This window comes from Sebastes umbrosus, chromosome 11 (genome assembly GCF_015220745.1).
Source record: "Sebastes umbrosus isolate fSebUmb1 chromosome 11, fSebUmb1.pri, whole genome shotgun sequence".
Classification (NCBI taxonomy): domain Eukaryota; kingdom Metazoa; phylum Chordata; class Actinopteri; order Perciformes; family Sebastidae; genus Sebastes; species Sebastes umbrosus.
The window spans coordinates 27,373,251-27,387,869 of NC_051279.1; the positions used below are offsets into that span (position 1 = coordinate 27,373,251).

The following is a 14,619-nucleotide window of genomic DNA, read 5'->3' on the forward strand; positions in this document are numbered from 1 at the left end:
ACGTAGTAGCAAGAGAGAGCGAGCGGTAAGCGAAAATATCAAGTAAATGTACAGTGGAAGTTTGTGCAGAAATAAATGCTGTAGCTCCTCAAGACCAACAGAGGTTTCCCGTGTCTTGTTTCCCTGCTGCTGAGTGGAGTGACGGGGGTTAACTCCGGAGCGAGTAACGTTATCGACTCCGGCCCAGGAGACCAAAACTACGGTGTCTCCCCTGTTCCTTCTGACCACGGACAAAAGGCTGAAGCAGGAAAGGTAACACTAGGATCAACATCCATTCATGGAGCGACCTTCGTTTGGTAAAAAAAACGGACGCCAAGGCCACAAAACTTTTATTGGACAGGTAAGCTAACATTACTGCCAAGCATGTATAATAGTTAGTAATACTGTGGTTTTAGCTGCTAATGTTGCTAACGTTAATCAACATGATGCCGGTCAATCGCCTCACCTTTTTTTACCGACGCTCGCTCGTCTACGTTGTGCGAGCACGAGCACGAGCAACAGGACTCTGACTGTCGTTAACTTAACGGCCACAGGTGTCACTGTTAACAAGCAATTTCTGATTCTTACAGTACATTGAGTCCCTTTAATGTAAAAGACGCCCAAGTCTGAATGCCACAAAGCCATCAGTTTAAGAGATAAATGAAGGCAGAAATGTTTTGTTTCCCGTCTCTGAAAAGGACTTTTGTCAGAAATGAGAGCATGCAAATACAATTGGTTCAGTATAATGGATTCACAACATGAATATACACGTTGACAGAGAAGCATATATCCAAATTTAAGTCTTTGCTATGCAGTCTTTTCTGTATGTTGAACTATATGGTATCATTTTATCATAACTAGACAACCTCATTGCTTCGCATGCTTATTCTGGTGTGTCAGAAAAACGGCTTATACCTTACTGTATTGATGATGATAACATGATTAAGCTATTGATTAAAATATTCCTCCAGGTCCACCTGGTGAGTGAAGTTAACATATTTAATATATCCTTTTACAGCATTCATTAGTGAGAAATCGTTTTATGCAGTCCTTGTATCCACTTAAATAAACCAAGTGCAGTTCAGCCCCTATCTAAGGCAGACTGTCTTCAACTTTTCCGGCCCATGAGCCAAATTTAATCATCTGAGTCTCACCCTGGGACCCGGGCTCATTAAAACGCACTGGTGGTAAACTTGTCATGTCACCAGAATCAGGTCGTCTCTCAGCTCCTGGTTTTTCAGAAACCTCTCTGCTAGACTGGAGCCGGAGAGGCACCGTCTCTACCGTCTACCGCTAAATTCCCCATGAGTTCAGCCGGAGTTCATTCCACCTTCAGATTTTTATAAGTCGTAGCCTATGGCCTGCAGAGCCCAGTCACAGTCTGCATCAATAATGCAGAGACCACAGCCTGCTAACATCTCAGCCTTTAGCGAGAGGTCTGCTCGACAACACAGCGCCTAGACAAAGGCAGGCCGAAGACGTCTCAGACTAGCACCATGAGAACAAGAGCACTAACACCTCGGCTATTTTAGGCACACACACACACACACACACACACACACACTACTGACACAGACGGAAGCATGGATGAATACACACTCTGCAGCTGTAGAATGATACACACTCTCAGATAAGCACACACAGATCAGGAGTGTGTGTGTTAAATCTTTGTGGTTCATGTTAACAGCCTCTGTAGCCAGTATATTGAATAACCACACAAGAGCAGAGCAGCACTCAGTACAGCGTTCCTCTGGAAGCTACTATGTCCACCTCACAGACACACTACCACCCAATTTGACTGTTGCCAATAAATAGGTGTTATCAGTCGCTATAAGCACCATAGATGTGGGTCAGTATGGGCCTACTACACCTACTATGTTGTAAAAGTGAAACTTAGAGGCAACACGTTCTAACATGTAAAACTGAATGAAACGTCACCCTTTGAACACAAACAAAAAGGTTTCTTAAATAAAACTACAACTTCTTTAGGTTTAGGCAATAAAACTACAATTTCTTTAGATTTAGGCAAAAAAAAACAGTTAGGTTTAGGCAATAAAACTACACCCTATTTAGGTTTAGACAATAAAACTACCACTTCTTTAGGTTTAGGCAATAAAACTACAACTTATTTAGGTTTAGGTAAAGAAAACCACAACTTCTTTAGGTTTAGGCAATAAAACTACAACTTCTTTAGGTTTAGGTAAAGAAAACCAAAACTTCTTTAGGTTTAGGCAATAAAACTACAACTCCTTTAGGTTTAGGTAAAAAAACTACAACTTATTTAGGTTTAGGCAACAAAACTACAATTTCTTTAGATTTAGGCAAAAAAACCCAGTTAGGTTTAGGCAATAAAACTACAACCTCTTTAGGTTTAGGCAATAAAAATACCACTTATTTAGGTTTAGGCAATAAAACTACAACTTCTTTAGGTTTAGGTAAAGAAAACCACAACTTCTTTAGGTTTAGGCAATAAAACTACAACTTCGTTAGGTTTAGGTAAAGAAAACCACAACTTCTTTAGGTTTAGGCAATAAAACTACAACTTCTTTAGGTTTAGGTAAATAAAACTACAACTTCTTTAGGTTTTGGCAATAAATCTACAACTTCTTTAGGTTTATGCAGTAAAACCATAGAGTTAAGTTTAGGGGAAAACATGTGTTTTGGGTTAAAATAACTACAAACTCAAAGATAACTAAACATTGTTGGTTTCACACATGATGTAAACTCCGGTCTCCTGAGTGAAAGCCCTGTGTTTTGTGTAACCCTAACCCTAACCCTACTGACCCACATCTATGGGGCTTATAGCGACTGACAACACCTATTAAATAGCCTGACAACAGTCTAATTGGCTGAACCTACTGAGAAACATCTGTCAGATGAATGTATTTCTCATTATTCAGGAATCGACGACGCTCGTTTTCCCCACTGACAAGATGTTATTGTTGAAACTATACTTTCTTTCAATGAGATTCATAGTCTGCAGCGCTATGCATAAAAGAGCATGTAAATCTTTAATTTGCGTCAAATGGAAAAACCTAAGAAGTGGAGGTTTTTGGGGCAACAGCTTCAATGTGAAAAGACTCTGTGCTCCAGTCTTTTCTCCCATGCAGGGACTTAACTGAATTATTAAATCGCTACTTAGGCTTTGTGGTTAAATGCAGCTATGCAAACAAGGACGAACTTTATTAAAAACACTCCAGCAATAAGTGAATACTGTTTGACAAAACTGTTTAAATGTCCTCTGTGAAACTCGCTTAAATAGTAAAACAATATCAAATCGCTGTCTCCAGCACTTTTTGGTTGTTTCAAGGGCTTCTTAACTACTTAATCAACGACTTAATGCCGCAGTTTGTGGACTGCTTCCTAATCAGTGTGGGAACTGTGGAGCCATTAGCCAAATGCTGGGCAGTTTCTCTTCTCTAAAGCTTGAGGGCTGTGAGATCTGGCATGTGGGTTCCCAACGAAGCAAAAGGCAAGATAAATGACAGGAGGGGAATGACTCCTGGTGGGAAAAGATCTGTGTTTTATTCATGATAACCATCGTAAAAACAGCAACAGCAAACACGTCTTCCTTCATGAATGATGCAGCCCCCCATCACAACCAAATATTAACAAAAGTGTCACCTCCTTTTCGACCTATAGCTGTAGCATTTGCCTCAGTCAGTGTCATTTGAAATCCCAGAACGAAATGAGATATATAATTTACCCCAGCTTCTGTGAGAATCCAATTATTGGTATCTGGGATGCTGCATGTGATGCATGTCAAAACATACAATGCAGCTCCCCCCATGGGCCAGTTAGTGTATTACTGAACATGATAAATGTATAGGTGAGACATATTAATCCCCTCAGATTATATCAGAATATGACCTACAGTAAAAGAGAGAAACAAATAGTCACTGTAGCACCAAAAAAAAAACACTTTGCTTATGGAAGAGTATAGCCAGGGTTTTAGAAATACTGAAATATTTTTGATTAGCCACCAACACATTTTCTGAGTATTAAAAAAGAAAAAAAAACCCCACTAAATTCCACTTCTTAAACTCCTCTCCTCTAATTTAGCAGATTTAGACTTTAGGCATAGTTATTGTATGGCTGCTTGAGTTTAGACAACATTTGCAAACATAATTGTAAAGTAAAAAAAAAATAGCTTTTCATAAAATAAGTTGTACAAGGAATCAAATTAAGCAATATTTTACCATCTAAACAAATACTCTATACACGTATCACACCAGCATTGGTATCTGGCATTAATTATTCTGGTGTTCTCTACTGTCTCTACTATTGAGAGGGGCTGGAAATGTAAGCAGTATGACGGATGATGGATCCACCCTGCAATATTTCTTTAAAGAAAAGAAAAAGAAAAATCATCTAAGTTATGTAAATAAACTGGGGAAAAAAAGTTCGGAAACTTGTGTTTGGTCAATTATTTCTCTGTTGTTACAATGCTAACTGGCATTGTATTTTACATCGTTGGAAAGCCTGTTTATTTACCTTCACAATGATATCCAACTTGTCAAGATAATGCATTTGTGGGATGAGCAGCACAGTTGATTATGTGGGTAGCGCCCAAGAAAAATTTGCCAAAATGCTCTGCCAATGGTAAACAGTGTATTCTCCTGTTGGTATTGACTCTTGTTTTGAGCTCCAGGTGCTGCCAATCAGGTGCCTGATTGACAGCACCTGTGTGCATGGGGCCTGCTAGGTGCTGCGACCTACTAAAGTGATCATTTGGTGTCTGCTCCAAGCATCGACATGCCACGTTTATCTTATCTGGATAAGGCCCGGGCGATAGGGCAAGTTGAAGCTGGTGTTCCGCAAAACCAAGTTGCAGCATTATTTGGAGTCAGCCCTGGTACCATCTCCAAACTAAAGGCCAAGTTCCGTGAAACCGGTGATGTAAAAGACAGACCGCGAAGTGGGCGTCCCAGGAAGACAACCCCCCAGGAAGACCGGTTCATCATCCTTACAGCACTGAAGAACCGTAGGCAGTCTTCTAGAGATTTGCAGGCAAGGTTTGCAGGACGTTATGGCATACAGATCTCTGATCAGACGGTCAGGAACAGAATGCACACAGCCAATCTCAGAGCTCATAAGGCTACCAGGAAGCCTGCAATGACTGCCCTTCACCGCCAGGCCCGTTTGCGCTGGTGTCGACAACACAGACAATGGAACCTGAACATGTGGGGGAATGTCATGTTCAGTGATGAGTCCAGGTTCTGTCTGCGAAAGTTGGATGGCAGGGTCAAAGTATGGAGACAACGCGGAGAACGCTATGCTGATTGTTGCACCGATGGAGTAACAGCTTTTGGTGGGGGCAGTGTCATGGTGTGGGGCGGCATCTCCCTCACTGGCAAAACAAGGATTGTCATCATTGAAGGCCATCTCAATGCAGGGAGATATCGAGATGAGATTCTGCAGCCAGTGGCGATCCCATATCTCCACAATCTGGGACCTAACTTCATCCTCCAAGAAACAACTCTCACCCCCACAGAGCCAGGGTTATCACAGACTACCTCCACAATGTGGGAGTAGAGAGAATGGAACGGCCTGCCAAGAGTCCACACCTCAACCCAATTCAACCCTTGTGGGATCAGCTTGGAGGTGCCGTACGTGTTAGAGTGACCAACACAACCACGCTGGCTGACCTGCAACGAATCCTGGTTGAGGAATGGAACGCCATCCCACAGCAACGTGTGACCAGGTTGGTGACCAGCATGAGGAGGAGGTGCCAGGCTGTTGTGGCTGCGTATGGATCTTCCACCGCTACTGAGGCTCCTGACGGTGTATTAAATGAATAAAGTGTAAAATTGCCAATATGTCTTGTTTGTTCCTTGTTACTGATGGAGAGATCAATCATCCAGTCCACCAAACAACTCAAAACAAGAGTCAATACCAACAGGAGAATACACTGTTTACCATTGGCAGAGCATTTTGGCAAATTTTTCTTGGACGCTACCCACATAATCAGCTGTGCTGCTCATCCCACAAATGCATGATCTTTACAAGTTGGACATCATTGTGAAGGTAAATAAACAGGCTTTCCAACGATGTAAAATACAATGCCAATTAGCGTTGTAACAACAGAGAAATAATCGACTAAACATAATTTTCCAAACTTTTTCCCCCAGTTTATTAAGGCTGTCAAAGTTAACGCGTTAACGCAAATTTGTTTTAACGCCACTAATCAATTTAACGCATTAACGCAACTTGCGATTGATTGCTTAGATTGTAGCGGGCTCAGTTTTAAAGCTAGACTGAAGATACTGGCATCATATTAAACTAGAAAAATCAAGGAATCCATTGGTACCAACCATGTCATAGCTTGTCGTGAAAGAGGCTAAATGACGCTCCGAACTTGCACTAACTTTTTGGCGAGGAAAAACTGGCATGGCCGTTTCAAAGGGGTTCCTTGACCTCTGACCTCAAGATATGTGAATGAAAATGGGTTCTATGGGTACCCACGAGTCTCCCCTTTACAGACATGCCCACTTTATGATAATCACATGCATTTTTGGGGCAAGTCATAGTCAAGTCAGCACACTGACACACTGACAACTGTTGTTGCCTGTTGGACTGCAGTTTGTCATGTTATGATTTTAGCATATTTTTGCTGCCAAATGCAGTACCTGTGAGGGTTTCTGGACAATATTTGTCATTGTTTTGTGTTAATTGATTTCCAATAATAAATATATACATATATTTTCATAAAGAAGCATATTTGCCCACCCCCACGTTTATTAGAGCATTAAATACTTGAAAAATCTCCCTTTAAGGTACATTTTGAACAGAAAAAAATGTGCGATTAATCGTGATTAATCATGGACAATCATGCGATTAATCACAATTAAATATTTGAATCCATTGACAGCCCTAATCAAAACAAATACTCTATACACGTATCACACCAGCATTGGTATCTGGCATTAATTATTCTGGTGTTCTTATAAGCCTACTGTCTCCACTATTTAGAGGGGCTGGAATTATAAACAGTGTGACGGATGATGGATCCACTCTGCAATATCTCTCTACAGAAAAGAAAAAAATCATCTAAGTGATATCAATATGCTTAAATCTAGCAACTATTTGCACAAACTATGAAACCTCCACTAGAGAGACCCAGGATTGCTGCGTCGAGCAAGCTGCAGTCCTGAAAACCTGAACAGAAATATCTGTGAAAAGCTCTGTGTTCAGTGAATGAGTGAGATTAACTTTCACACATAGGATTTGTGCAAGTAAGTACAGAAGAATATAGCGTGTTTTGGAAAATGAGTTCTTTGATCAACTTCTCGTGGTGTGCCAACTGGGGTCAAAAATAAAATCACAGCTCTCCTCAGAGGGGTTTTCAACGCAGCACTTTGATCTGCCATTTGACTAGCACAACATTTTGGATGTATTCAGTCAGAACTCAGCGAGGCGCCCGACAAGAAATGTTAAAAATATTTGAAATTGAAATAGAAATGTTAAGAATGTTTTCCTTTCTTTGGCCAGAATGTGGAAAGCTTGCTTGTAGTGCTTTTCAAAGGATATGCTGCATCTCAAACATCGATTTTCTTTTATTTTTTTTTTTATGGATTGCCAAATTACTTAAAAGAAATTTTGGTATCAAGCTGTTTTTCCAAAAACCTTCTCAAGTTGTTGTCGAGAAGATTAGACTCAGAAAACTGAGCTAGTAGCATAAATATAATGAACTTTTCTTGATTAATTATACAGCAGCATGAACAATCAATTTTGGATGATTAAATAAAGAAAACAGCTCCAGGGTGGAAAAGTTGAACAAACTCTGAATAAGATGTATTGAGTTTCTGCACCAGTCACACACACACACACACACTTTTCACATTACTGCAGGCACACAATAACAGATATTTTGCACATACAAAGACACACACAACCCCAGACAAAGGCAGACACACACACTCTGGTGCGGGCTGGCACTCGTCGTTGCCCGTCTTGCGCCATTCGCTCCACCGACACAATACTGTCGCGTTTTGGCGTGTCACATGAGCTCAGAGACAGACAAGGCTGTATTATCAACAACTGGCTGGAGCTCAGGTCCTGCATGTGTGTGTGTGGAGTTCAGTGCTCAGTCAGACTGAAGTGTGTGTGTGTGTGTGTGTGTGTGTGTGAGAGAGAAGTATAGTGTGAGAGTTCAGGTTAAGGCTGAGCCGTCAGCGGCAGACAAGCCCCGTCAAGTCTCCCCCCTCTGTCTAACACACACTCGGCCTTCTCGCCTCGGGAGGTGAGAAGCCGCTAATTGGCAAAGGGTGAAACACACACACACATGCGTGCTCGCTGTACACACACACACACACACACACATGGATTGACAGTCCGTTATAGCCACACACACTTGAACAAGAGGCAGACAAAAACACAAACAGACAGATGGACACAGACGTCTGGCTCTGAGAAGCACTTGTACAGTGAACTGTGTGAAGGAGACACAACCTGGTAGACGAGAACACATTACAGGAGCTAATAATACGCAGCGCAGTCTGCTCGCTGACTTTTCTCCTCAACTTCCCCACTTACTTATTATTTCATGACTTGATGCTTTTCATTCACTTGTATATTAATAGACTCCATCTTTTGCAGTTTAGCCTGCGCACAGAGCTGACCTTAAAAAAGGGAAAGCTCGCCCTCTGTGCGTTTAAATAAAGGTTGAATTAAACAAGAGACTGCAGTCCCGGAGTTGCCGGTGAAATCTGCTCTATGGTTACAGTTTTTATAAGATATTTACATAATTACATGGACTATGTCCTCTATTAACTACTGTTTGTATCCACATTATATCTATCTTGCATTTAGTATTCAAGTTGTTTTGCATTTTTGCAACATATGTATTTCAAGACATGAAATAAACTGTAGTAATTTCAGGCCCATGTTGTCATGGATAAGAAGTCCCAAAGTAGGCTTGCCGCTGTAGTCGGTGTTACCAGTGTTACACGGTGGTCATGCACTCACTGATTACATTACTTGCCCACCGTTGGTTTGCTTTTTTTTTATAGAACTAAAACCCATTTAGTTCATTTTGGCGTATCAGTGTTGTGTTATCAATACATAGTCGGACGACGGATGCTACAAACTGAAAGTGAAAGTGTCTGCTACGTACAGAGTCTCAGCTCAGAGGAGCAGGAGTCAGATCTCACGCACACGGGATGAGAGAGAGTTGAAAGACAAGAGGATGGCGGAGGATTTGGTGTCGAAGCGAAAAGCAAAAGTGCCAATTAGGCAATATTTCAGATTTAAACCCAATGCTATAAGGGAACCATAATGTTAAAGAGGTAATCGCTGTGCAGAGGACGGAGCAGTCACAGTGGGTGTGCGTGGCGGAGCAGCGCCGGATGGAAACCTGCGGCCCCGCAGCGAAAGCTCGACCGGAGAGGTCAGACACACAGCCACCCGACGGTAAAGATCAAAGTAAGCACGCTACTCATATTGACCGTCATCTTTTCTTGTAAAATGTCTGGTGTAATCGGTGACACCGGTGTTGTCACAAGTTTATTAACGGGAAAAATTCCTCACCGTCACATCCCTACTCCATAGCGCTGTTAGTGGTGAAAAGAGCTCCACAGGGTACCTTGAAAGGTGCAGTGTGTAGGATTTGGCGACATCTACTGGTGAGGTTGCAATTTGCAAGTAAATTAAACTTCTCCCGTGTGTCAAGCGTGAAGGCCGACGCAAAAATGTGCAGACGCGAATGTCCCTATCTAGAGTCAGGGTTTGTTTTGTCCGTTTTGGGCTACTGTTGAAAGATGGCGGCCGGCTCCGTGAAGTGGACCTGCTCCCTGACTTCGACCAAAATCGCATACTATGCACTACATACTCAATATGTGTACTTGTGTAAATAGACAGTGGTATGTATCTTTTCGGAAGCACTGAGCGGGAATTTACGTCTTCATTTCCTGAAAGCCTCCTTGCCGGTTGGAGACGTGTAACCGTGGTAACCCGTGTCAACCTCACGTGACCAAAACGACAGTTTGTGAGAATCAAAGTCGGAATTAATTCAAAATACATATTACGCCTAGCCAAGTGAAATCGTACTTACTTACAGTTAAATTGAAGCATTAATGATGTTACAGAGCTGCCCGCCAGCGTCTGTTACGTTGTCGCTATCGCATTGCATTTTGGGATATTTATGCTGCCGTAGTGTCCAGCTTTGCATATTGTAATATTTCACCGCAAATAGTATGTAATTTGCATACTATTGGTTTCATACTAAGGTTTCGGACATACTAAAATATCTCACATACTGTTTTAGCGTACTGAATAGCATGTTAGTATGGAATTTCGGACGCAACCCTAATGTAGATATAAACGGCTCATTCTAAGGTAACAAAAACACAACAACTCTTATTTTTAGGTCATTATACACAAAAGAAAACATACATATTAATATCATATTCTTTCTATATTCTAGCATTTCTGCCAATAGATCCCCCTAAATGTTACACACTGGCCCTTTAAGTTTAGAAAATCCATGTAGAAGAAGTTATGGTCTCTAGAACTAATTGTAAATATTCAAATGTATTCTTTTATTGTGACTTAACAATAACTTTGCAAGTAAGAAACTCACTTAGAAAACATTCTCTGTTCCATTACAATACGTTTTTTATATAATGAATTATCAAGGTGAGGGAACTTTAAAGCCTATTTTTTTTAACACTGTTAAAAAATAAATGCCAAGGGCTGTACTGCCTGTCAAAACACTACCAGCAATAATGTATAGAAAAGGGTCAACAGATAGATGATTGGCACTTAAAGCACACATCAGCCTTATCTCTTAATACTTTAATTCCTCTAAGTCTTAAACAGTATGGCACCCTGACATGTTGGCAAAATCTACCTGTCTCCATACTTTTACATGCACATGCATTATCATCATTATTCACAGGCGTCCTGTTATTGAACCCAACATCACAAGCTTTACCTGCACAGCTCACCTCGGCGGCGCTGCAGCAGCAGCAGCAGCAGCCCGACGGAGGAAACAGGTACACAAGCAGCTTCCTGCACAACTCTACCGCCACGCAGCCGATGGCTCTGACACCAGCATCCAAACAACAATAAGCTCTGGGTTGGGTTTGTGTCACAAATAGAGAAAATAATGTGTAAATGAGACAGAAAGGGAGGAAAGATGCAAATGGAACTTGAGAGAGAGTGTGCGGGGGTCACAGGCAGGTAAACAGAGACAGGGAGCAGAACTGAAAAACAACGATAAACAACGCTAAGCTTGGAGAACTCTACGTCATCTATAGGTCCCTGACTGAAACCTCTAGGACAAGCAGAAGCATGGCAGGCAGGGAGGGGGGCTAATGTACAGATCAACCAGCCAGGCAAGGAACAAAACACACTTAGCATACACTACACTCTCCCTGCCAGACTTTCAACTCAGTAATCAAATTAATGTAAACCTGATCAGTGGGCCGGCATACAGTGGAAAGTCAGAGAGACCAGTGCTTGGCCACTGTACAGCATCACATATAGATTCATGCTTTATAACAGTGTTTCTCAAAGTGGGGTCCGAGGCACGCTGTCAGGGGGTCTGCGAAATTATTTGCTATAAATTATAAAATTGTGCTGTATCATTAAAAAGTATATATTTACAGATGGGGACCATTTGCGCCAATAAAACAAGCATATTGTGTCCATTACCACCTAGGCTTGCCGCGGTAGTCGGTGTTATCGGTGTTACATGATGGTCAGGCATACACGATTACATTACTTACCCACCGCCCCCACCGTCGTATTGCTTTTTTTTAAAGAAATAAAACTCATTTAGTTCATTTTCGCGTATCAGCGCCGTGTTATCAATACATACAATCGGAGGACAGATGCTACAAACTGAAAATGAAAGTGTCTGATTTCAGTCACGGGCAGAGGATGGTTTTGGTGTCAAATTGAAAAGCAAAAGCGCCTATTTGGCAATATTTCAGATTTAAACCCAATGCTATAAGGGCGTCTGTCTTGCAGTAGTTTGACTTTTGAAAACTAGAGCCAATGAAATATGTGGAACATCGTCTCAATATGTGGGATGTGGGACCTAGTTAAGAGGTCCCTGGCCCCAAAAAAGTTTGAGAACCTGTCAGTTTAAAACTTTGGCTCATGGGTCTGCAAAATGCATACTTGTTAACCCTCCCGATTTTCCCGGGAGACTCCCGTTTTTCATTGACCTCTCCCGCTTTCCACCCAGGGTCACAATTCTCCCTTATTTCCCCAGACATTTTTTCACACCTCTTTTTCTTTTTTTCGTTATCACAACCTGTTTCTGGCACCGTACAGAGTGTATAAGCCTTACTGTTTCCACCTGGACGACAATACAGCTACACTAAATATTTCTTCCTGGCAAAAGAGAGCCGTGACACAATGAAGTTTGTGCTGAACTTGCCACACATCACAACGCCCAGCGCCCGAAGTTGGGCTTTGTTCGATGCAGCGTAAAGCCCATTGGAAACGGAGAGAGAAATTGAGAGTACTAAAAGAAAGAAATAATCAAGCAGGGGCAAAAAATTAATGAATTAATGAATAAAAACTGATGAATATTAGTTTATGCCAGAGGGGCGAATTATTCTGTATTCTTTCCTGCCGATGATACTGGTATCATATGAAACTAGAAAACCTAAGGACTCAATTAATACCAACCATGTCCTGCTAGCTTGTCGAAAAGATCACTAAATAACGCTACGAAGTTACACTAAATTTTGGGGTCCCTTGACCTCTGACTTCAAGATATGTGAATGAAAATGGGTTCTGTGGGTACCCACGAGTCTCCCCTTTACAGACATGCCCACTTTATGATAATCACATGCAGTCTTTTTCATGCAGTATAAATGTGTTCTTTTCGCCTATTCTAAAATGGTATATTTGAATATTTCTGCATACTGGGGTCCCTAAACAGTCTTGGAATAGCATAAATTGTGTATCACTGTAAAGCTGAGACTCTTGTGGATCCAATGAGCCCAACTGTATTCATGTGTGATGATGTTAGTCTCCATAATAGCCATTTCATTGTATTAAGACCATTTTTTGAAACTTGACCTCTCTGTATAAAATGACCTGTGGTGACCTCTAGGATAATCACAGCCTCATGAAACTTTACAGTCACAAACTAGAGACCTAGAGCATTCAGAGGATGGATGGCTTTCCTAGCTAGAATGACAATAAGGGGGTTACTGAGCAATTTACACAACAGAAGTGCTCGCCAAAAATTGCAATCCTTGCAGAAATCTCAAAATGTCAAAAGTTTTTGATACCAAATCACAGCTTGGCTTTTTCTATGATGGTCCTCAAGGTCTCGGTGTCTTAATGTGGTATTTTGGAGGGATTATTGATCATTTGTTATCAATTCTCCAGTGGTAAAAAAAGGTTTAATGTAGCACCAAATCTGTGTCACAAATGAACCCAAAAATTACTACAACAACTTATGAGACATAACAGAGCATGGGGATGACCATCACTTTCACTATTTATTTTAGCTGTATCTCAAATTAATCTTCAGGTTCCCAGCTTTCAGATGATGTACACCACTTCTATGTGACATCTACTGTTGACCTGCTATCTCCCCTAAAGACCACCTGTACCCTCATAAAAAAAGAGAAGCACAGGTCTATGTGTTACTCTCAGGATCTCTGTAGTGAGGGAGGTGTAGGGGGATTTACTAAAAGTGTCACTTCTTAAACTGGTGACAGGATGTGTGTGGATGTTCACTCACTGTGGTCCTACAGTGTTTAACAGTCCTGCACCAACTCGTGGCAGATGAAGCTACTTGGTGACCCCTCCTCCTCCTCCTCCTCATCATGTGCACCTTGGTGTCTTATACTAGCCCTCTGGCCTGAACATGAGTGACAGCTCAGAGTATCAGACTCCTCATCTATAGCCTCCCAGCTAGCTTGTTCATCTAATCACACAGAGCTGACGACACACACACCAGACAGACACACACCTCTGTCTGTCTGTGTGTCTGTCAGGGTAATAATACCTGGTCCGGTTAGCAGGGAGGTCAGTGGGTGAGTCGACCTGACATGGACAGACAGACAGACTGCTGCTGCTGCTGTGGCCCCGCTGGATGGATGGAGAGATGGGAGATGAGAGATGGGATGCTAGCTGCTAACTTAGCCGTGTTAGCTTAGCTTGTGGTGTCTGGCGCAGCTTGGAAAGCAGCAGCCTCAACTCTCCTCAGCAACTAGCCCAAAGTCAGAGCCTCACACCGGACAGCCGGAGCAGCCACAGCAGCTAGCAGAACCAGAGCTACGACTACAGCATTATGCATCAAAACACACCAGAAATAAGTCAGAAAACAAACGTCGCAGGCTTCCCTACCTGTGAACGCAGTCACTAAGCCGCCGAGTCTGCCTGCTTAAAGTCTGAGATGTCGTGTTGCTGCTAGACGTCAAGTCCAACTGCACTACAGAGGTTTCCAGTGTGGGAAGCAAAATAAAGCTCAGCTGCCCTGCTGTACACTACATGCTGCTGACAGCCAGGCTGCTGCTGCTGAGGAGGAGGATGGGGAGGATGGCGGTGAAGCTTTGGCGACACCTGCAGGTCTCTTTACGTATAGCAGTAGAGCAGACTGATCTGAAGGTGGGACACCTCTACACCTTTTCTCAGGGTCAGAGGGTCAGAGGGTCAGAGGTCAGGAGG

At 42.2% G+C, this 14,619-nt stretch overlaps 1 protein-coding gene across 1 annotated transcript in view; it reads right to left on the reverse strand.

The window, feature by feature from the left end:
- ldlrad4b (low density lipoprotein receptor class A domain containing 4b) overlaps positions 1–14,513 on the reverse strand; it is a 220,495-nt gene extending 205,982 nt beyond the window's left edge. The window contains exon 1 of the mRNA XM_037783658.1: positions 14,299–14,513. The gene's annotated coding sequence lies outside the window, so the exon portion shown is untranslated. The remainder of the gene's footprint in view (positions 1–14,298) is intronic.
- Between the last annotated feature and the right edge of the window lie 106 nt (positions 14,514–14,619).